This window comes from Furipterus horrens, unplaced genomic scaffold, assembly GCF_987537825.1.
Source record: "Furipterus horrens unplaced genomic scaffold, mFurHor1.1.pri manual_scaffold_8, whole genome shotgun sequence".
NCBI classification, from domain to species: domain Eukaryota; kingdom Metazoa; phylum Chordata; class Mammalia; order Chiroptera; family Furipteridae; genus Furipterus; species Furipterus horrens.
Genome location: NW_028327178.1, coordinates 32632990 through 32657455, shown reverse-complemented (window position 1 = coordinate 32657455; position 24466 = coordinate 32632990). Strand labels below are relative to the sequence as shown.

At 35.6% G+C, this 24466-nt stretch overlaps 1 non-coding gene across 1 annotated transcript; it reads right to left on the bottom strand.

Annotated features, from left to right (window-relative positions):
- Positions 1–505: 505 nt before the first annotated feature.
- On the bottom strand, positions 506–609 carry LOC150002705 (U6 spliceosomal RNA). The gene has a single exon (XR_016512819.1). It is a non-coding gene; the product is annotated as a U6 spliceosomal RNA (small nuclear RNA).
- Between the last annotated feature and the right edge of the window lie 23857 nt (positions 610–24466).

Genomic DNA, 24466 nt, shown 5'->3' with positions numbered 1-24466 from the left:
TGTTTAATGCCATCATTACAAGAACTTATTCAAATACTCATTTTGAATGTATTATGAATATAAATAGCTATTATGCTTGGAACAAGAAGAGGCAGTTCAGTGTAATGGAAAGCACACCAGAAATTAATTATCTAAATAACTGAGTTTTCTGATATCTCTAAACCCCTGCAGATCTCACTGTTGAGTTACTGTGCTACAATACTAGTGTGTGAGATTCCCAACGCAGTGCAGAAAGAAAAGGTGCAAGATTATTTTGGTCCTGACAGAAACAAAGCCTTTACACATCTGACAACACTTTAATACAGACATCAAAGCAAATGTAGAATTGTTTCCATTTTTAGTTTCACAACTCACTTTCTTTCTGTTGCAAAAGAATAGAGTTTTCTATAATAGCCATTCAGTGTTTATTTTAGATATGTATTATTTTCTATGTGGAAGTTCCCTGTTATAAAATCGTAGTTATTCTTTTTTTTTTTCAAGTATCAGTACTTTTAATATTGTATGGATAAATGTAGAACACTTCACGAACTTACATGTCATCTTTGTGCAGAGACCATCCTAATCTCTGTATAGTTCTAATTTTAGTGTATGTGCTACTGAACCAAGCACCATAGTTATTCTTTGCCCTACCATCTTGTTGGGGGTTCTCATTAAAAACTTCCTATAATATAGAATAAAATCAGAAACATTGTTGCAAAAAATTTCTGCTAATTTAGTACCTAAAGATGTTTTTCTGAATGTTTATTTTGATACATATATATCCAAACAATTGAGGAGCACCACCAAAACCCTGAAAATTCATTGCAAATATAATTTTTCCTCCTCAGTTTGATTGTAATCCTTAAAATAAAGATATATAATTGTGACATATTAGGCCAGATGCTTTAGAAAACTAAGAGATGATTAAATTCCAAGTGCTTATCAGCACCTCTTTCTCCTACAGGTAGCATCCATTACCAATCTTCTTAATGTCACATCTCTATTCTCATCCAACTTCTAACTAACTGAATTTCATTTACTGTATTTTTAAATTAAAATAGTATGTATATATTTAAAATGCACGACATGATGTTTTGGTATATGTATACATACTAAAATGATTACTACACTCAAACTAATTAATTACTCATTTACTCACATAGTTACCAGTTGTGTTTGTGTGTGGTAAGAGCACCTGAGATCTATTCTCAGAAATTAGCTGTATACAATACAGTATCACTAACTTTAGTTGTCAGTCTGGACATTAGATCCCTAAAATGTATTCATTTTCTGTAACCGAAATTGTGTACCCTATATTCAGCATCTCCTCATTTTCCCTAATTCCTGGCCCCTGATAACCACTATTCTACTCTCCACTTTTATAAATTAATTTTTTTTATTCTGCAGGTAACTGAGATCATGTGGTATTTTTCTTTCTGTTTCTTCCTTATTTCATTCAGTTTCATCCTAAATAAATGTCCTCCACGTTCATTCGTGTCAGCATAATGTCCTCCAGTTGCATCCATATTGTCGCACGTGGCAGGATTTCCTCTTTATTAAAGGTTAATAATATATTTAAAATTTTTATTGTTATTCTATTACAGCTGTAAGGTTGAATGGTATTTAAATAAAGTCCTATTTATAGGACTCTAAGGACCACTTAAGAAAATTAAGAAAAATTTTAAATAAAAATATATAGTTTAGAAATTATGGAAATCATAAGATTAATACACACAACAAAGATGTATGCCTTTAAAAGCAAGCAAGAACATCAAAAAAATAATAAAATAATAATAATTTCAATATACACCCAAAAATTAAATTAAAACTTGAAAACATTCTTTCATGATTGAATCTGTTTAAATTTTATTATTTTTAAAATGTAATCTTTATTGTAATTTTTTACATTACCTTTTAGTCCCTTTTCTTTCTTTTTCTTTCTTCCTTACTTCCTTCTTTCTTCTTCTCCTTCCTCCTCCTCCTCCTCCTGCCCTTCCATCTTCTGCTTCTCTTTCCTCCTCCTTCTCCTCCTCCTCATCCTTCTTATTCTTCTTCCATGCCCTTTAACATTTGTTGCAGTGCTGGTTTGGTGTTAACAAATTCCTTTAGCTTTTCTTGTCTACAAAACTGCTTATTGCTCCTTTGATTTTACACCTTGTTGGGTAAATTAGCCTTGGTTGTAGGCACTTGCTTTTCATCACCTTGAGTATATCATGCTACTCCCTTCTGGCCTGAAATGTTTCTGTTGAGCAATCAGATGCCAGTCTAATTGGTGCTCCCTTATAGGTAACTATCTGCTTTTCTCTTGCAGCTTTTAGGATTCTCTCCTTGTCTTTAAGCCTTATCATTTTAATTATGATGTGTCTTGTGTATAGGCCACTTAGGTCCAACTTGTTTGGGACTCCCTGAGCTTCCTGGATTTGTGTATCTTTTTCCTTTGTCAGATTAGGCAAGTTTTCATTAATTTCTTCAAATAGGTTCTTGATCCCTTGCTCTCTCTCTTTTCCTTCTGGTATCCCCATGACAAAGATGTTGTTCTGCTTCATGTTGTCCAAAATGTTTCTTAAGCTCTCCTTACTTTTTAAAAATTATTTTCTCTCTTTGCTGCTCTGCCTGGGTGTTTTTTTCTACCTTGTCTTCCAAATCACTGATGTGATTCTCTGTTTCATCTAACCTACTGTTTACTCCCCTATATGTTATTTATTTCAGATAATGTGTTCTTTACTTCTGCCTGGCCCCTTTTTTATTGTTTCTATGTCTTTTTTCATGCTGTTGAGTATCCTTATAATCATTACTCTGAACTCTCTATCTGATAAATTGCTTGCCTCATTTCATCATTTCATCTAATTCTTCTGAAAACTTCACTTGTTCTTTTATTTGGGACCTGTTTCTTTGTCTTCCCATTTTGACTGCTGCTTTGTATTTTCTGCCTTAGTTGTTAAACTAATCAGCTGCTAAACAGATTAGTTGTTAAACTAATCAAGCTGTTATGAGCAGCCTAGGCTTAAGATAAACAAGGTGGGACAGAGCAATTCCTGTGGGCTGAGCTCTTGCTTTCCCTCAAGTGATGCCACTTGGAGTGCTCTGCCTAGGAAAGATGGCTTCTGTAGTATGGGAATGACTCAGCACAGGGATCCTGGCAGCTCTTCCTTCAGTTCTCTCCCCAGAGCCACCAATCCCAGATTCTCTTCAACTGTCTCTAGTCCACTCTGTTCTCCCTCTGCCAGAGCCCAGGGTAAGTGGCTGCAAAGGAAAGTTTGTGTGTTGGCATTTTAAGAGGCTCTCTGTGTCTCTAGCCCTCTCTCCCAGGCAGACAGAAACTCTGATGCTATTCACAGCTGGATGTTATCTGGGTTCCTTTCTAGCTCTGATGGCATAAACTGGGGAGCCCAGATTGGGATTTTGACCTCACACTTCTCAGGGAACCCCTAGCCACTGAAATATTCCTCTGGATCTTCAGCTGTACTCCCTAGGAGCCCTGCCAGCTCTCTTGTGTCTCCACACTCACTACCAATCACATTATAATGAAGTAGTTTCTTCTGTCTGTCCGTGGTTATAAGGCTTCTCTCTAGCTAGCATTCAGTTGGTTATTCAGGATGCTTTCTCTATGATTTAGTTACAACTCCAGAATGGTCCTGGGAGGAGGTTAATGTACCTTCCACTTACTCCTCTGACATCTTAGATCTATGTGTTTAATTTTTAGAACATTAACTATCTCAACAGTTTTCCTTAGTATTACAATAATAAACAGAGTTTTATTCCAATTCTAATATTTCTCCCTAAAAATATGTGGATAGATTTCTCTGTGATCCCTTTACATCTTCATTAAAGAGTTGTTCAGTAAAAGTTTGTGTTACTAGATCAGTATTCCAATAGCCTGAGAGAGAATCAAAGCCTATCAAAGACAGGTGATTTTCACTGTAATTTTCCTGCCTTTTTAAAATCCTGAGTCATGTACCAATCCATTGGTAAGTTAGGAGTACATATTTATCATGGATTTTTTACTATATCGCGGGATTTTTTGGTACTGTGTATGTATGTTGTTAAAGTTACATAGGTTTAAGAGTGTAGAATAAATGTAAGGTTCCTACTTTGCAGGGAGGTCTAGAATGTAATACCCACAATAAGTGAGGGAATACTGTATTTGATTTTTAATACAGGACAACGCTTAATGATATAAACAATTATTTCTAAATGGAAATTCATTTCCCAGCACAATTATATTACTTCATGGATATTAGTTTGCTAGGGCTGCCATAACAAAATACCATAAACTAGGTGGATTAAACAACAGAAATTTATTTTCTCACAGTTTTGACGGCTACATTGAGGATCAAATTGTCAGTGATCTGGTTTCTTCTGAGACATCTCTCCTTAGTCTGCCTGCACACGGTGTCCTCATGTTTCCTGATCTCTTCTGATAAGGATATTAGTCATGTTATATTAGAGCCCACCCACATGACCTCATTTTACCTTAATTACCTCTGTATAGACCCTATCTTTAAATACAGTTGCATGCTGAGGTACTAGGTGCTAGGACTTCAACATATGAATTTTGATGGACATGATTCAGCTCATAACAATCTAAGTGATCTCTAGTTTACTGTAATATTTGCAAGGTTGTCTGGAGGCCTGCTGGAGAATAAGTAGTACTTTATAATTAATGGTTTAAATAACTTGCATAAAGGTTTAACACTTGTTGCCATTTGACCCCCTGAGTAGTCATCTTGTGAAAATTCTAAGCTTGGGAAAGGAGAAGTAAAGGTAAGAGGAAACTAATACTGGTTGGGCAGATAAAACTGTAATATAGAAAGTGGCTTGGCATTTTTCATATACAGGTGAGTATTTCATCACAAATTATGGTTAATTTCACATCACTGCAGGACAGAGGTTGTTTTAGTTTTCTACTGCTGCATTAAAAGTTAGCAGATCTTAACTAGTTATATCAGTATACATTAATCACGATTTCTGTGGGTTAGGAGTCCAGACATGACTTAGCTAGAGCTTCTTCTGGGTCTTGTAAGGCTGCATGCAATGTATTGGGATGGTCAAAAAGACCACTTAATTTTATCCATAAAATAAAAGACATTTTTTTCATTTTCACCAATAATCTTATTGATTTAGATATTTTGAGTTTATTGGCTATGACCTGCTACTGGCTTAGAGGCCAGGGGTGCTGCTAAACATTTCCAATGCATAAGACAGCCCACAGCAAATAATTATTTGGCCAAAATGTCATTAGTACCAAGGAACTTCACAAACCATTTTTGACACACTCAATCAGTCACAGCGCCTTTTTCATACACTGTACAAATCTTTTCCTTCTTTCCTTTTTTTTTTTTTTTGCTTTTCAGTTACATTTTTACCTTTCTAGAAATAATAAAGCATAATGTACTGAAAATGTTGTGCATTTTCTGTCATCTTCAATATTAAAATGGATGCACACACAAAAAATCACCAATTTTGTTAAGTTCTTTTTTTCTTTTTAAATGCATGCTACGATGGCAATGTTCACAATACAATCTAAAAAAAAATTTTTGAATGAAGTTTAAAACAACAAAGCACCACTAGAGACATCTTACAGAAAAACATTTTGGCTAACTCAATATCAAGAAGGCTAGGGTTTCATTTGAAATTCAGGACCCCCACCAAGATCATTCAGATTGTTGGCAGAATTCAACTTACATTTGTATAACTAAAGTGCCCGAGCTCTCCACAGGAAGTTTAAAGCTGCTGTTTGCTTTCTTCCAGGCCATCAGAAAGGCATACCTCCAATACTTCACTATCTTTTGAAGGGCTCCCCTGATTAAGTCAGGCCAATTCAGAATAATCTTCTTTTTAGTTGAATCAAACTCAACTGATTTAGACTCTACTATCGGAGTAATATTTCATCATAGTAATTGGTTCCAGCTATACTCAAAGGTAGGGAATTATACACACAAGAAGTAGGAACCTTAATTTTGCCTTCTACAAGACCATTTTGAATTATTTTCTAACTCATAACATGAGAATTTTCTTTTCAATTCCTAGAACATGCAAATGGATAAAGAAAAGTTAACTTGAGGAAACTCTTTAGAGAGTTTTTCTTTTAATTTCTGGAATACCCAGTATCAGATAAAAGAACTATGAAATCCAAAAAATAAGGAAGAGAAAAAACTGATGAATGATGCCTATCTGATTAGCCCACAAGATCATTTAGAGTCTATTTGCTCTGTGCAATGATCTGCAAAGCTACTATATGTGAGAAAGTAAAACTCACACGGTACTTCTAACTTGTATAGTGAATTGCCCCTCATGCTAATGGTGGCACAATTTTACCCAGTTATATTAGATAGGTGCCTAAAACCAGCATCTTTTGATTAAAAACTGGAATATTGATTATATCTTAAGAGATTTTCATTTAACTTTGAAGTTAGATGGGTGAATTTTATAAACTAAGCTCTTTCCTTGTCTGGGTTACATGGTCAATTTTTCTGTTGATTGCCATTCTGTGATTCTGCAGTATTTCTTAAGTTCTTCTTTAGAGGGTTCTTGTGGTATTTTTATGTATGCCTCAGTTATTTCCAAAGTGTTAGACTGCATTAAATTAAGAGGAAATATTATTTGATTAAAAATTCATGAGGTACTAAAACCATTCTCATAAATGAATTTCTTAAGTCACTAGAAAAGTCTCTGCCTAATTCTTTTTCTCTGAAATTTTTTCAATAGATCTATAGATTAGAGAAATTTAATATAAGTTTGTTGAGTCCTTGCCATAGTACTCTGCAAATGATATTTATTTAGTTCTATAGATTTTATAATTATGTTTATAATGTGGTTCATGGGCACACATTGAAATATGCAAGTGGCAGTAATTAAAAAAATACTTATAGTAACAAAATACACAGGTTATCTTTGAATTCACACAAAATATAGTTTTTATTAAACATACAGCAGTTAGTGCTCTTAAAAACTTGCTCTCTGTTTCTCTTCTTGATGGTGTTTGGTCAATTTGTAGAGTTTAATTAGTTATTTGTCACAAGGTCAGTATGTATATCTTGCACATCAATTTAATGTTTTCACAATGAAATGTCAAAGAAGAAAGAGGAAGTCAAACAAATAACTGTCTTCTCTAAATTCATGTCCTACTATCTGTGTATATGTGTGTTTTTAGTATTACTTTAAAATAGAAATTATAGGAGTTATTACTTGCTTCCATTTTTCAAAATATTATATAGGTAAAGATGTATAGTGATATCACTGGTATCTACTACCTCAATATTATCCATAACCATCCATTGAATAAATAATTGCAAAGTTCAAGATGGAAGAGACCCTTAATTTTCCTACCAAAGTTGTATGTGTTAACAGAAATGGTGAAATACCAGTTTGGTAACTGTAATTTAAGATAAAGCAAATTTGCCAATTGGTTACTGGAAGTTTTAATAATTTTCTAGCCCTTGAGATGCTTCCACATTGCTGACACTATTCATTACCTCTCAGCAATTTTATTCCACAGGGTGTAATTTTAATTCAAACAAAGCCATTCTGATTGTGAATAGAAGTAGATTTCCCGCCCCCCCATCCAAAAAAATCTTTGAAATCATAAAGGAAGAAATGAAATGTGCCTTGAAAAACTGAATGAATTGTCAATTGACCAGTAATTCTTGTGCTGCTTTTCACAAGGCAAGATGAAGAATTACTTAAGGGAGGAGAGTGTGAAAAGCCATAAAATTGACTTGGATTCTTTCACTGGTTGGGGGGAAAAAAGTCATAGACAAAGAAAAGAGTCTTTGGACTTGAAATATAATGAAAGTGATTTTTCTGAACAGATGAAGCAGATGGCATCCACAAAAGCAACTAAACTTTGTGAACAGTGTAGTTTTCTTTGGTTCTTTTCTTTTCAGCATAACACTTGAGAAAGCAAAGGGTCTGAAAGTTGATTACCAATCCTTCATCCCTCTGGAACCAACTCAAGTTTAACCCTTGCTATTTCTAACTAACTGAATTTAGTCAATACCCATTATTTCTAGTGAGAATAAATGGTATATATTTTGGGAATGGTATTATGTATGTTTTCTAAGTCACTATTTTTACAAAGATCAAATGCTAAATCTAGGAAAGACAATAATTCAAGACAAAAATTGGAAAATTTTGAAACTCTCTAAAGTTGATCAATCACACCAGTCAGTAAATGATGTTTTCAAAGTTTCATTTTTGGTATCCAGTATATATGATTGATAACTACATGCTCTCTGCCCACCACCTTTGAAAAATAACAGACTAATTTGAATATCATTTATAATGTTGATAATGAACTGATAATTGTAATTTTGTATCAGTATTCCTCAGACATAATTTCAATATTCTTAAATGTATGTGGCATTAGAAATATAAAATCACTAGTTCAGGTAAAGAAAAGCCACTAAGAATATATCTGTAAACTTTATTCCAGTCATCTGAGATAATGAATAAAAGTAAACAGGAAAAATAGTCTTGGATTTTAGAACTCTATGTTCTATTATATTGCTTAGACCCTACGTTTTACAGATAATAAATTTGAGGCTCTAACAATTCAAATGATGTCCTTTCCATCTTATGGCTAATAATCACCAGACCTTGGAATGATAACCAATACATAGTTCCCTAAAATATATTTGTTCATGTTCTTCTTCTTGCTTATTTTCTCCTAGTGAACTTCTCTGTTACCATGGTTGCTTTTACTATCTACATTTTGATGGCTCCAAATTTTATATCCTGCTCAGGTATCTCTCCTTCCACATTGACTCCTGTAGCCAACTACCTGCCATTAGTTATTGTAAGATCCTCAAAGTCACCATGCCCCACAGAAGGCTCTTCCTTTTCCTAAGTTCGACTTTTAAAGACAGTACTTCTAATTCACTCATGGCTTCCAAGCAACAGCAGTGAAAGTCATCTTTGACAATACCTTCTCTCTTCTCACATCCAGCTAATCATATATTTAAAATATCATTTCTAATTATCCCAGTTTCTACTACCCTACCCTATACTCCTGGTTTCTTCCAACAACCTCCTAAGAATATATTCTGAATCTGTACTACAGGCATAGGAACCTTTTATTGCTGCTTCTTCCAAAGCTCTTTGCTACATTTTGAACTTGCTGCTCTCCCTGCTGAATCTTCCCTCCATCATATATAAACTCCAGCAACCAGGCTAATTTAGAGCATCCCCCATATTTCATCCAAAATGTAGTTTCTTAATCAAGCTTTATTTGTCTGAATTGTGTGCTCTTCCATCTGTTCTTATATCTATCAGTTCTTCTTTTCTTTAATAGCATTTATCACACTGCTCATATTTTTATCTCTTCTAATAATCATCCCACCCACCAGGATTAATCTGTGGAAAGGCAGGAATTGTACCTTTCTTATTTACAGTATGTCTCCAAAGTCTATTTCAGGGCCAAAAAATTAGTAATACTTCAAGAAATAGTTGTCTGCCCTGGGATTACTATCAGTTATTATGTTTTATCAGCCATAAAGTAGTAAAGTATAGCTATAGTGTGGAGTTCTTATACAAATAGTTCATGGCAAAGAGAGTTCTAAAATATTCTAAAAACAGATAGAAACCATTAACCTAGTATCTGAGTCAGTTTGGACTGCTGCAACAGAATATCATAGACTGGGTGTCTTAGAAGTTATTTCTCCCAGTCCTGGAGGCTAAAAATTCAAGATCAAGCTGCCAACAAGGTCATATTCTGGATGAAGGCCTGGCTCCCTGGTTTGCAGATGGCCATCTTCTCCCACAATGGGAGGACGAGAGAGCTCTATGGGATTTCTTTTATAAGGACACCAATCTGATTCATGAGGGCTTCACCCTTGTGTATTAATCACCTTCACAAAGTTCCCATCTCCAAATAGCATCACAGGATGTCAGGATTTCAAAGCATGAATCTGGGGTCACACAAACATTTTGGTCATAACACCTAGCAAAGAGATACCACAGTATGCAAACACTTGGAAAAAGTTTGCTGTAGAGATAGGTTAAAGCCAATCATTGCTGATCAGTTAACTTGATATCTGAAGTTCTCTTGAGATAAAAGGTAACTACCAGCAGACCTGGGCTTGGCCACAGTGCGAGTAGAAGCAGCTTATTTTCCCCTCCAAGATCACCATTCTGGGATGCTTCGTCTTCTGTTCTTGCTTGGCCTCCCACACAGCTCATTCCCTGGCACCGAGCAGTGCTCACAAGTGGATGACTGATTTCTCCTGTTGCCATGGGAGATGGCTGTATTAGAGAAACCAAGGCTCACAGATGAATCATTTTAGCTCGAGCTTTTACACCTATCTCACCAATTTTCTGTCATGCTAAATCAGGTACCTGGAACCCATGAACATTAGGCCCATCTCCCAGCAGAAGGCACAAAAGAAGAGAAAAAAGGTCACAAATTGTTAAAAATAATGTTAGTGTCACAGTGCTTATTGCTGTAAAATACCAGAGCCTTTATATTTTTTTCAAAAACAAGTTTAATTATCTGTCTCATTTTAGAGAGCAAGAACATCTAATTAAAAGGACTTGGCAAAATTATACTCTCATCTACAGATAAACTAATATGCGACATGAAGTGAGCTGGTTGCCTCAAGTTTTCATTATTCTGTGTTGCTCAAATTCTCTGTGTATGGACACAAAATATTTAGTTTGGGGAAGTGCAGCAGCTGCATAAGCTATGATGCCCTTAGCCAACATCAGAGCTTAGCTTTAAGCTGTTAAACTAAACTTAGTTCTTCAGATAAATCTCACTTTCATGGTGGTGTTTCTTTTTTTTTTCTATTAATTGAATGTATTGGGGTGACCTTGGTTAATGAAATTATGTGGGTTTCAGGTGCACAATTTATATAATACATCATCTTTACATTGTACTGTATGTTCACTACCCCAAGTCAAATGTCTTTCCATCACCATTTATCTCCCCTTCACCCTATTCTACCTCCCCAACCCTGCTTTCCCTCTGGTGATCACCACACTGTTGTCCGTGTCTATGAGTTTTTTTCTTAATACCGTCACATTTTCACTCACTGCCCTCCTCAAATCCCCTCCCTTCTGACAGCTGTCAGTCTGTTCTCTGTCTCTATGAGTCACCTTCTATTTTATTTGTTAGTTCATTTTGTTCATTAACTTGCACAAATAAGTGAAACTATATGGCACTTATATTTCTCTGACTGGCTTATTTCACTTAGCATAATATTCTCCAGCTTCATCCATACTGTCACAAAGCATAAGATTTCCTTATTTTTTACAACTGTGTAATACTCCATTGCGTGAATGTACCATAGCTGTTTTATTCACTCATCTACTGTTGGGCACATAGTTGCTTTTCTGTTGGATGCATAAATGTTTACAGGGGTTATATCTTCTTCTTGGATTGATCCCTTAATTATTATATACTGCCCTTCTTTGTCTCTTACTATAGGCTTTGTTTTAAAGTCTATATTGTCAAATATAAATATTGCTACCCAGGTTTTTTTAGCATCCATGCATGCAATGGTTTGCCAGTTTTAAAACCAGTATAAACCTCAGAGTTATTTTCTCCTAATTATACTTAGACCCTAGGAAACTTTATTGCAACACCTTTTTCCACTCAAACTGAATTTACTGAATAGAAAAGGAGCTCTTTTCAGGTTAGACTTTGTGCTCTGTGGCAGCGTATTAACTGATTCTTTGTTCTACAACTGGTCTTTTCACAATGAGGTAGCACTCAGATAATAAGTCTGATATATCTGTGTGTCCATAAGTCCAGATTTGGTTGTGAAAAATACAAGAAAAGTATGCACTCTCTTGATTTACTATTAGTTTTGTTTCCATGGGTTTTCTAGCCCACACTGAATGTTCACGCTTTTCCTCACTGTCTTCATCCTGACAACATCTATAACAGATTTTGTGACATTTAAGTAGTTGTACAAGAGATTTTTCTGAAAATAAATTGCCAAGAAAGAACTGTAAATATATGCTGGTGGCAAACTGTAGTACTTTTTAAAATGTGAAAATTTCTAAAATAGAAACATGTTCTACCAAGAATCTTATCCTCTCATGATTACATTTATGTGATGTTATCAAATTGACTTGGGATGGTGACCACACAATACAGTGTACAGAAGATATGTTGTACAAATGTGCACCTGGAACTTGTATAATTTTATTAACCGGGGTCACCCCAATAAATTCAATAAAAGGAAAAGAATATTTTTCTAAATAGACTTGCAATCATTGAATCTAAATGCATTTAACCTGGGGTATTCTTTCTAAAAACAAAAGTTGTTTTCGCATTACTAAATTTGCCTGTAAATTCTAATTTGTGATAGTTACTTAATTATTTTATAGGAAAGAACAGAAACTTTTCAGGAAATGTTGGGGAAGTAAGAGATTATGAGAACATGGTGATTGCAGTTTGAGAGGAAATCTGTCCTATCATAGCCGGGTTATTCTCTGGATAAACTAATAAGGGGAGGTGGGGACATGTTCTGCATTTCAGTGCTTGCTCAGACTTGAGACAAGCCAGGGTTCAAGAGCCTGTGGGGAGGAGAGAAGCTAACTAACTTTGGTCAAGACAAATCAAAGGGTAAGAAATAGGCAACTATGGACATTTGGTCAATTCAGAGATGCACAGGATGATATAAAATACTCAGACTTGTGTTAATTGAGAGATTTGGAGGTCAGTATTCTAAAGATATTTAACCATTCACTCTATTACACTAATGGGTCCCAGGGCCATGGCCAAGTCAGGTATTTTTCTAGGTGACAATTCTCCTTTTACTTATAATATGTAATCAGTGAGAATTCCATAGTTAAATGGATAGTTAAACTAGAGAAGTAATAATTAACAGTATCTTAACTTCCTTGTTTACATGGAACAATGTCTGAGGTCTTTTCCAAATTTACATCAATAAATCCCAGACAAAAGAAGAAAAAAAAATTGTCAGTTAACTGGAGTCTTTTTTCTATCAAGAATGATTGAGTTGATAATGTAATGTACTAGCTTTACTCCACTAATTGTGATTTAATTCTCTTTTCGAAAGTTTCCAAGATCTGTCATTCAATAAGATTTGATTCAGTCTCTAAATCTGTGGAATTTTAGGTTTTTTTTTTTTGTTTAATTATTTTGCTTTTTCATTTACCAATTAAATATTGTTTCATTTGAGGCATAAATGTCATATTTTCTAAAAGTTGTAATATTGCATCTTCATTTGGTACTTCATATACAAAATTCCAAATAATAATTTATAAAAATCTGATATCAAGAGAAAGTTTTATTACATTCTATATACAATGGTATGTATTTCATGGTATGCTGGAGACTTATCCATGGCCCCAAAACTAGGAAGCAGCAGAAAAAGGCTAACATCAAAGCCTGCTGTTCCAGTACATCATACTGCCCTTGAGGTAAGCATGGCCCCTACCTCAAATTGCAAAAATAAGGCTTAGAAGTTTCACCATCAGATTAATTACCCTGTTTGAATAATAGCCTAATCCAGAAAGTCTTTTGAGGTTCAATTCAGCAGCATGCTCTAAGATTAGGTTATCACAATATTAATATTGAAGAAAACCAATTAATTCATGAATTTAACTCTCAGTGTGGGTTGTTCTAAACTTTTTGAATTGTAAATATACTAAAATGGAACCAGAAGTTCATTACCTCCTTCAAAGTGATCATGACCTATACTTCTTTTTTGAATCCTCACCTGAAGACATGCTTATTGATTTTAGAGAGAGAGGAAGGGAGGAAGAGAGAGTGGGAGAGAAATATTGATATGAGAAAGCGACATCTTATCAATTGCCTATAATATATACCCTGACCATTGATTGATTGGCTATCCTAGGAGCCCTGACCAGGGACCAAACGCACAAGCCTGGCATATGCCCTGACCATGAATCTAATCTGAGACCTGTTGGTTTACAAAACAGTGTTCCAACCAACTGAGCCACACCAGTCAGGGCACAACCTATACATTTAATACATATTGAGTATAACCTTTGCATTTTATATCAATTGTGTCATTTAGTCAACACAACTCCCTTCTAAGTTACATTTTATGATTGCTCTTTTTTTTCCCACAAATGACAAAACTAAGCTTCCAAGGTTCTTAATTATTTGTCCAAAGCAACACAATAAATAGCAAAGCCAGAATTTAAAATATTTTATTTTAAATGTTCTTTCCACTTTGCGATACTAACTCCAAGAAAGCCACAGAAACATCTACATTCTAAAATATCAAAAAAAATTCTAAATGGTTTCAGGTCATTATTATGTCTAAATTTCTAGGGAAGCTCAAATCTCTCTACTTTCTCCTGGTAAATATACGATGGTTATAGAATAACATGGGGGAACAATTTTTAACATAATTCATGTTGAGTTTGATTTTCAGCTGTCTTAGACTTAAATAGACATGCTTATTTCAAAACTGCAGTTAGTTTTCTTCTATCACATCAAGATTTTCTCTACAGCTTATCTTAACCCTTTGGGTACCAGTGTCACTGTGAGCAATGCTGACAAATTTTCCCAAAAGTGCCACCGTGACTCCCAGAGGCTCTTTTTTTTTTTGATAACCATAAATATAACTAACAATGGAATAATTCATATTTTATATTTTATTCTCTTTTTTTGTACCTCAGGTTATATACTGATATAATTTTTTTTCTCATGTTGATCCAAATTTTGAATTACACATGGCACTCAAAGGGGTAATGCAACCACTCTAGGCTGGATTGAGCCTGGATCAAAGGAAGAACGAGTGCTCTCCTATTGGCTGAGAGCAAACCTCCCTCAAGTGGGGAGGGGTGGGGGATGACCTTGGAGACCAAAGACAGGTTCATACTTGTCTAGGCTATTCAGTTACACATGAGACAGTGTGGTGAGAGGTTGTATGCCGCTCTATATAGTGAAGCATATTTCGAAGTGTAGTCCGAGTTCTTGTCTGTATTCAAGGAATTAGAAGAATTTATTTTTTTATTTACATACATACTTATTTCCTTCCCTTCAGACCATGTCTGCCTCTGCTATTTCTCATCATAAGTACTTAAACGACCCTTATTTATTTTGTTATATATGTGGCAGTTTCACCATTCCAAAGGACAAACATTAGCGCATTTGCCAGGCAAGCCTATTTTGCATATTTTAAAGTAAAACTTGGTGATCAATATAACTCTTGGGCTCCTCACAAGGTGTCCAAGCAATGTGTTGAGAGCTTTAAGGATGTGGATGAAGGGAATACATGATAAATTGCCATTTGGTATACCTATGGTTTTGTGAGAGCCCAGAGATCATTCAAGTGACTGTTACTTTTGTACAATGAAAACATCAGAATATTACAAAAAAAAATAAATGTAAAATAGAGTATCCTAGTCTACCATCAGCTATATGCCAAGTGCCTCATTCAGCTGAAATCCAAGTGCCAGTTTTCATTGAACTACCCTGTTTTGAAAAACAGAAGTATGGTGAAGAACTAAGTGACAGCAACGATGAAGATTTTGAAATTGAAGATGACTCAATTCATAGGGGATTTGATCAGCATGAGTTGAATGACTTGTCATGAGATTTGGGACTATCCAAAAAAGGCTTCAGAATTCCTAGCATCAAGACTGCACAAGAAAAACTTGCTTGAAAAAGGAGCAAAGGCATCCTACTCTTGAACAAGAGAAAGTGCATTTCTGCAGTACTTTCGAAGTGACAGTGGCTTTGTGTATTGCCATACCTACATGGTTTACTGGAGCAATTGGGAATTCCATTGTATAATGCAACTGAATGGAAACTGTTCATTGATAGCTCAAAGCGGAGCTTGAAGTATGTCCTCCTCCACAATGGCAATTTGGTACAATCCCAATTGGCCATTCAGTTTGTTTTCATGTAGAATATGAAGACATAAAGAGAGTCATTGATCTGTTACAATATCACAAGCACAATTAGATTATCTCTGTTGACCTTAAAATGGTCTGCTTCCTTCTTGGTCAACAACGCATATATACCAAAATCTCTGAAGCATTGGGTGGAGTTGAATTGGCCTCCAAGATCTGACCTCAAATCTGGTGATCCCAACATTCTACATGAACCACTTGTTGACAAAAAGAACATATTTCCACCTCTGCGCATAAAACTGGGTCTCATAAAGCAATTTGTAAAAGCTTTGCCAACTGAAGGAGACTGTTTCAAGTATCTCATTTTGGCATTTCCTAGCCTGTCGTTTGAAAAGATAAAATACCTTAATATGTATGTTTGATAGCAGAACTTTACTACTTGTACACAATTTGACTTACAGCAACAATATATAGCCTTTATATGAATAAGATAACTAAATAAACAGTATAGTCAGGTAATTTTTCTTTATTTTCCTTTGTATGTACATTTTGTATGATTTTGGGGACAAAGGAAGGGTATCCTGTACCTTAAAAAGTTGACGTGATAGAGAAAAACTGGAATCATTTTTGGATTCAGATGTCAAAGTTTAGTCAAAAATAAGTGTCAGATCCAACTCATCAAAAATTTTGTTCCCCAGTATAATGAATGTATTTTTCCTATATTTCTGCCTGATTTATTTTTAAGAGCTTAAGAAAAGTGATCATAAAGAATAATGTGAGAAAAGTAATTGTAAGGAATTACAGTAGCATCAGTAGAACTCTTCTTTTTAGTTAAGAAAATGGTAATTTATGAGGGCTGTGAGCCTTTAGATGAACTATAATTCAGATGAAGCCCAGCCTAGTCTTTTACATTCTTTTATTCAGCTATTTCTAATTAATTAACATTTTATTGAAAATAATAGTGAAAGAATATTCCTTTCAAGGTAAATGGCAGCTATTATATAGGATAGGATTTTTAAGTCATTACACATATTAAAAGGCAATTATGTTGATGTGAACTAAATTCATTCTTTTTTGTATTTGGACAATAAAAATTTTTCTCAATTAAAATTTTTAAAATATATTACAGCAATTTTTTTCTTTTCCAATAAAGCCCTGATACTAATACATAAAAATCCAATGATTGACTACTTTCTCCCTATGTTAAGGTTATCATCTTAGTAAGCTAATAATAATAAATATCTGTCCAAACTGATTTCACTTAGCAATTTAAATAAACTTTAAAGTAGATTTTTCTTTGCTATGAAGGTGCAGTTATTAACTAGGAAATGTAGAAAAGAAAGAAGCAAAATTTAAACAAGAGTACAAATGTAGAAATTCTGATGTATTCATTCAGCAAATAACACACGCTCAATATATAGTTAGCTATGCAAGTTGCAGAGGTCAGGACAATGAACAAGATACTATCACACATCTTTGATGAATCTATGTCTCTGGAGAGTTGAAGATACAGCAACAAATGAGAGCAAAATCATGAATTAATCACTGCAATTCAATGTGATATGTTACAAGTATGTATACTGTTTTATAAAATATAGGAAGGGGGATTCATTTTATTTTTAGATTTGAATAATGTATCCTAAAGCAGGGACCATTTTGGCTTTTACCTGGACCTTGAAGCTTATGTCCTAGTTTGGTTCTTAGAAAATTGAGTGAACATTATTCAAACTGAAGAAAGAGCAGAAGTAAAAACCTTGGAATATAGTTCTTAAAGCATGGTATGTGTATGTGTATTATGTTTGTATGTAATGTGCTTGTATGCACAGAATTACCTGCTAGGCAACAGTTTGAAAATGTATTGGCATTATTTTAATAAAAACAGCATGATGTGCCTTGGACAGTGTGGCTCAGTTGGTTGGAATATTCTCCCATAAACTGAAAGGTCATGGGTTCAATTCCCAGTCAGGGCACATGGCTAGGTGTGGGTTCAGTCTCAGGTTAGGGCACATACGAGAGGCAACCAATCAATGTTTCTTTCCCTCTGTCTCTCCCCCCTCTCCTTTCTCTGAAATCAATAAGTATGTCCTTGGGACAAGATAAAAAAATAGCAGGATGTTATTGATGTTTACTAAATAGAAACCTAGGATGACAACTGGGTTGCACATAAAAAATTGTGGCAGTTCTCATGTAATTTGTGAATGTCTTGCTGTTACAGTCAGGTAAATAAAAATTTATCTTATTTATATGAGACTATATATTTAACATTTTACATGTGAACTCAAGTAATTCTTACGTAGTTCTAAATTTTACATGGTTTGAATTTACTAGTAACATGACTAACATGTAAAACAAAAGGGGAATTATAATTTTTTAATTTATAATTTTATAAAAAGTTGCTCAATATTTTTAAAAATTGCTTCACTGAGACAATGTAGCACATAATATTTGAATAGCTAATTCATTACATTTGTATCAGTTTACATTTAAGGCTGTTTTACTCACAGTATTCTCTATATACATAACCTACATTTTATCTTTAGGTTTAGTGGTGCTTGAGTATTTACTAATAAACAATTGCATATTTATTACAAATTAATTATATCTTCTATCTATTATACACTATATAGATTCTTATTGAAATTATAAATGTAGGTTACATTGTCTACTAAACTCAATTGAAAAAAATAAACCTGTTAGAAATGTTTGCTATAAAAAGATTAGTTCTAATTACCTAAGGCATTTACAAAGCTGAGTATAATAAGGTAAGTTTCAGTTGAAGTGCATGTATATTTATTTATATATATTTTTTCTGATTACAAAAGTGATTTCACAATCTATAAATTGACATTGGAGGTAAATGAAGGCACATTTTAGAAGGTTTTAATATATATTAAATTTATATTACATAAAGTTTTGCTAATTTACAAACTAAATGATAAATATTTTTTATTTTTTGATTAAAAAGTACACTCAACAACATTGGGAATTGACATTTCTTTTAATACTGTCCAGTCTCATAGAGAAAATAGTTACTGATTGTTATGATGATGTCTCATCTTTTATTAATAGTGAGGCAAATTCATGTCTGGTGTTTAGTGACTGTGTATGTTTCATTATTTGTAGAGGTACATTTAGTGACCATATCTATCTTCTTGATTGAGCATATGAACCCTGCCCCACTTTAGTTTCTAGAATTTATTCCTATTTTAGTATTTGACTTTATTTTATTTCTTGGTGATTTTGCTGTATATGCTTCCCCCCCCTACCTCTTCTAAATATTATGTTCTAATATCTTGCTTTATGGCAGTAACATAATTTTCAAAAATAGTTTAAGCTCTCTTCAATCTTTAAAACTCAAAATTTGGTGTTAAGATCTATGAATTTAGTCCTAGATCATTTAGTTTTAGCCCATACATTCTAGAATATATTCTAGTCATCCGATGCATAACATTTGGGTCAATGATGGTGGCTCCATAAATTATAATGGAGCTGAAAAAATCCTATCACCTTGTGACTTTTTAGCCATCATAACATCATAGCATAACACAAAACATATTTGTGGTGATGCTGGTTTAAACATAGCTAATGTGGAGATTTATGTATAGTACATAATAATTGATAATGATAAGTAATGACTATTACTAGTTCATGTATTTACTATACTATATTGTTATTTTAGAGTGTGTTCTTTCTACTTATAAAAAATTTGCTGTAAACAGTATGTCCTGTTATCCCAACAGCAGCCTCATACATCTCATGTTTACCACATCTCTTGATTGCATCATTTCCATTGTGCTTTATTTAATTTTGTGTTGTTTTATACAATAACATGCTCTCCAAACTTGTAACGTAGGAGCAATAGGTTATACCACATAGCCTGGGTGTGCAATAGGCTATACTGTTGCCACTGATAGTGGGGTTCTATCATGGGATCCCAAGAAAAGCATTTCATGGACCACACAGAGGAGATTGTGTTACGGCAAGATTTTTTTGGTGGATATAGAAGGATATTGCTCTGTCCCATGTCCATTTGTCCCTCCATGAAAAAAGTCCAGCAAGGCCAAAAGGCCAGTGTCCATAATTTTTGTTTCATATTAAAGCTTAGCCCTTTGAAGCTGGCAGGCAGGTAGATGCTAAACGGTCTCAGTTCCTCTCCAAGTAGCTTAGTGCTGTTTCTCCTGCGCTGCTGTACCCAGGCTGCTGCCTAGAGCCTACATTTGCAGTCCATCCACCTGCCATAGAGGATGGGCTATTACTATTGAGAGGATGCGCAAACAAATAGGAGGACCATGGGTTTCTAGGGGGGAGGGGCAGAGAGAGAGAGAGAGAGAGAGAGAGAGATTGAGATTCTTTGTTAACCTGGGTTATATTATCTTTGGCTTGGTATGGAACAGGGTCTTTTTCAAAATAACCAATCAACTTCCCAAGCTATGCAGGCTTCTGATGGGTCAACCCACTAGTTAACTGATCCCTTTCCCAGGTTTGACTGACAGGCTTTTATGGCCCAGCACCATCCCATTCACCATTTGACTTTTATTGTGCGTATGCTTATCTCCCCCTGCTACCCCCCAAACTGCTACCAGGGGAGAAAGAGCGGTGTTAATGCTTAGCAAGGCAGTGCTATGATCCCCTGGAGTGTGTAAAGCTGTAGTTTCCTGGTAAAGAAGTAATGTCTGATTTCCTTTATTAATAACTAGCTAACTACCTACGGTAACAATAGTATCTATGTTTGTGTAAGTACACACTATGACCTATTGCCTACCAATGCATTTACAGGATGTATCCCAGTCATGAAGCTGCATGTGAGTATTTTCGTTTTGTATTTCTCTAATATCTGTATTGTAGGACATGTATATTAGTATTATTTCACTTCATTAAATGGTAGGTCTTGAGAAGAGGGAGAATGACTTATTAGTTTCTTTCTTTGCTGAATAATTTTGTAATGAGTGGATGAATGAATAAGAGTCAATAGATGTTAAGTCATGATAATTTAGTTTTAAATTAATTTTGTTTCAAATATTTTGACACAAGACTAAATAAGTCTGCTACTGAGTTATATAAAGAAATATTTGTTAATAATTTATGTAATCTGATCTGAATCTATGCCACTTCACATTTGTAGATATCTAGTAACATATGCAGACAATTGGTCTACAGTAATCAATTAAATTTTGGTCAGTTAATAGTATTAAATATCAGAAACAGTGTTTTCATATGTTAAAGAAAGGTCATTATAAGAATTATTTGTTGTCTTTTGATTGAATTAAACAGGAAACATAATTCTTGCTATTTAAAACTGGAAAACCTGAATCACCTATACCTGAAGGTGTTCTTCAAATGTAAAGCTCTAAAATATAAACTAGGAACTTTGTACTCAATCACTGGTTTTATATCATTACAAAAATATAATATTACTGAATTGAATTTCTTGCCCCAATAAGAGCTTGAAAAGGTTAGAAAATATTGGCATTCATATTGAAAAATTACTACAGATATTAGAAATGTTAGTAATTAAGTTTATCTGTTAAATAATAGATAAAGTCAAACTATGGATCTAATTGCATGAGTTTTCATTGTTGCAGAATTAGTAATTTAAATTATATCATAATTTATTTTGAAATAGGACAGATTCTTTAGCTTATGTATATGAATCTTGCAAAAATTTTGGTATTGTTCTTTGCTTAACTCATAGAAACCAAGGAATACTTATTATTTTGTTTAGCAAGGATGAATCAGGAAAATATGTTTACAGCTTGCCACAGTACATAGAGGTGCAAGAAACAATGGCCTTGACATGTATTTTACATTCTGACCTTATAGTCAAATCAACAGTGATTTGACAGGACACATGCCCTGCTGGAGAACAGATTGCCACACTTTTTCCTGTAGGAGAGAGCTTCGAATGCTTGAAAGTAAAAGAAATTCCTATCATCATTAACTAAATGTTAATAAGGAATTTACATCTTTTATTCATTTACATCTTTATTGATCTATTTAACTTTAATATATTTATTTGATGAAAATTAAATCCACCTTTCTATTTTGCCTAGTGCTCTAACAATATCCTCCCCCAGATCCATTACTAGGGAAAACAATGCTGCTTACTGTTGCCATCACAGTATCCTTGAGGCATCCTATTTCAATACATGCTGAGGGAGGAATAATTCAAGACAGTGAAACAGCAAGGAGTAACAGCCTAGAACAAAGTCGAGCTACCATAAGAATCTTAAATGAGACATTTCTAATAATGAGTTGACTGCAAAATATACAACTCTATGAAATAACATCAGCTGACTTGGCTTCTATTAATATGTTAGCTGGCAAATTAAAGCAATTTTATGTGCACTACTGTTAAAGCTCACTGATGATTCAGGCATTATTACCACAATGCAAAAACTCTTACAGTATTTCAGTGCTTAAAATTCAGATGCAGATACCCAATAGCAAGATGAAACAGGGGATGTGTAATATCTTAGATATTACAAATTCTAATACTATATAGTTATACTACATAAGGTAACGTTCCACTGAAACATAGGTTTTATAATTAGAAAACTTTTCTATATGGCCAAATAGATATGGACATTTGATGATGACATTCTAACCAGAGCTAATATTCTAAAATGATATTTGTTAGATATTCTGTAATGCACAATATCCACTAGTACAGTAGAGAAAAATAAAATTGCATTCATTTTATTTTGAATTGGCAAGATTCAGGTAGTATAATTATAGAAAAAAATGTGTATTTCTGGCCTCCTTTAAATATATTTAGTGAGGCTATCCATCACTGATCCCGTATGAAAATGCAGATAGTGCCTTGAGATTTCTGGACAGACTTGTGTAACAAAAAATTCTATAATTATTATAAGTCACAGAATATTGTGTCCTCTGAATATCACATTTCTGAAAAATTGTGTGATCTAAAATTTCTGATGTACTACTTTTGTAATGTTATATGAATAAACAAAGCCATAAAATTCTTCAAAAAAATGAAGCATTGTCAACAGGGATCTCTGTTACTTACAGTTTTCCAAAATAAGCTACAGTGCATCATAGAATTTTGGCTGAGGCTTTAAGAATAAAAGATAAAAGGGAAGCAAATTCTTTCCTAAGAAAGGCAGCAGTATAGATGAAGAGATAAGATGCATGGCAATAAATAAATAGATTATTTCTCATCTTCTCTTGGTAATTAACAAAATAAATACTCATCAAATCAGTAGAGATATATAGAATATCTGAAGAACACTAAAAAAATGTTACAAAGGTGGTTCAATCAAAAATGAAAGTTTTCAAATAACAGTGCTGGAATAAATTCTTGTTCATATGTAAAACTGTATGAACTTCCACACCTCATTGACTAAATTGTAGAACTCTACCAGGTAGTGAAAAAAAAAAACGTAGTAGCCACTATGGAAAACAGTACGGAATTATCTCAAAAAACTAAAAATGGAACTGCCTTTTGAACCAGTGATTCCAGTGCTAGGATTATTCCAAAAAAATCCTAAAATCCTAATTCAAAAGAACTTATGCACCCCTCTGTTCATAGCAGCACTGTTTACAATAGCTAAGTGATGGAAACAGCCTAAGTGCCCATCTGTAGATAAGTGGATTAAAAAAGCTGTGGTACAGTTCTCTAGTGGATGGTGGAGACGGGAGGAAAGTTTGGGTGTGGTAGGCCGTTCTGGAGGAGCCCAGGCGCAGGGGCGCGCTAATCCACTCCTCAACCCTACCATTGGGTCGCGGGGGCACACATAGGGAAGTGCTCTCATTCACTGGCCCAGGTGCGCGGGGCCGTGAGTCCAGGCGTCCCTCGGACGCTCCCCAACGGACATAAGATCAGTGCCCCAACGGGCACAGGGAGGGCCCACTGAACACGCAGAGGACTGTGCACAGACACCCCTAGACAGCTCCCGTGGGCGCAGGGCCCTAGGCCGGAAAGCAGACCACTAGCGCAGGCTCTGTTTGTGCCCACCCAGACGGGTGAGGGAACGGGGCGGCTGCAGCACGGGAACAGCGAGAGGCGGCGACCCACGGACGCTCGATTCCACTGAGCGCAAGTGACCCTGGCCCTGCCCTAAGAGGCGAGAGACCAACTCCCGGAGCTCGGCTCAGCGGGACTGAGGGCACGGGGCAGCGCGCGAGCGCGAAAGCACCTCAGCCCGGGGTCAGTGGGAGCTCTCGGGCCGCCTGTGCGGGCAGGGTCACCTCGGCGCAAACGGGGAACCGCCGCGGCCCAGCGAAGGCGGGAGCCAATCCCGGGGAAAGCGCTCGGGCCGCCCGCGCGGGCAGGGACACCTCGGCGCGAACGGGGAACCGCCGCGGCCCAGCGAAGGCGGGAGCCAATCCCGGGGAAAGCGCTCGGGCCGCCCGCGCGGGCAGGGTCACCTCGGCGCGAACGGGGAACCGCCGCGGCCCAGCGAAGGCGGGAGCCAATCCCGGGGAAAGCGCTCGGGCCGCCCGCGCGGACAGAGACACCTTGGCACTAACGGGGAACCACCGCGGCCCGGCAGCAGTGGGCTCCAACCGCGGGGCAAACTCTCGGGCCGTCCGAGCGCGCAGGGGCTTGCGCGCAAGGGCACCTCAACTGGCTACAGCGGGCAGCAAGGTAGCGCGCCGTGCCGGCAACCACGGGCGCGCACCATAGCGGCAACCGGGTGCGCACACCAGTCCGGCAAAAGAACAA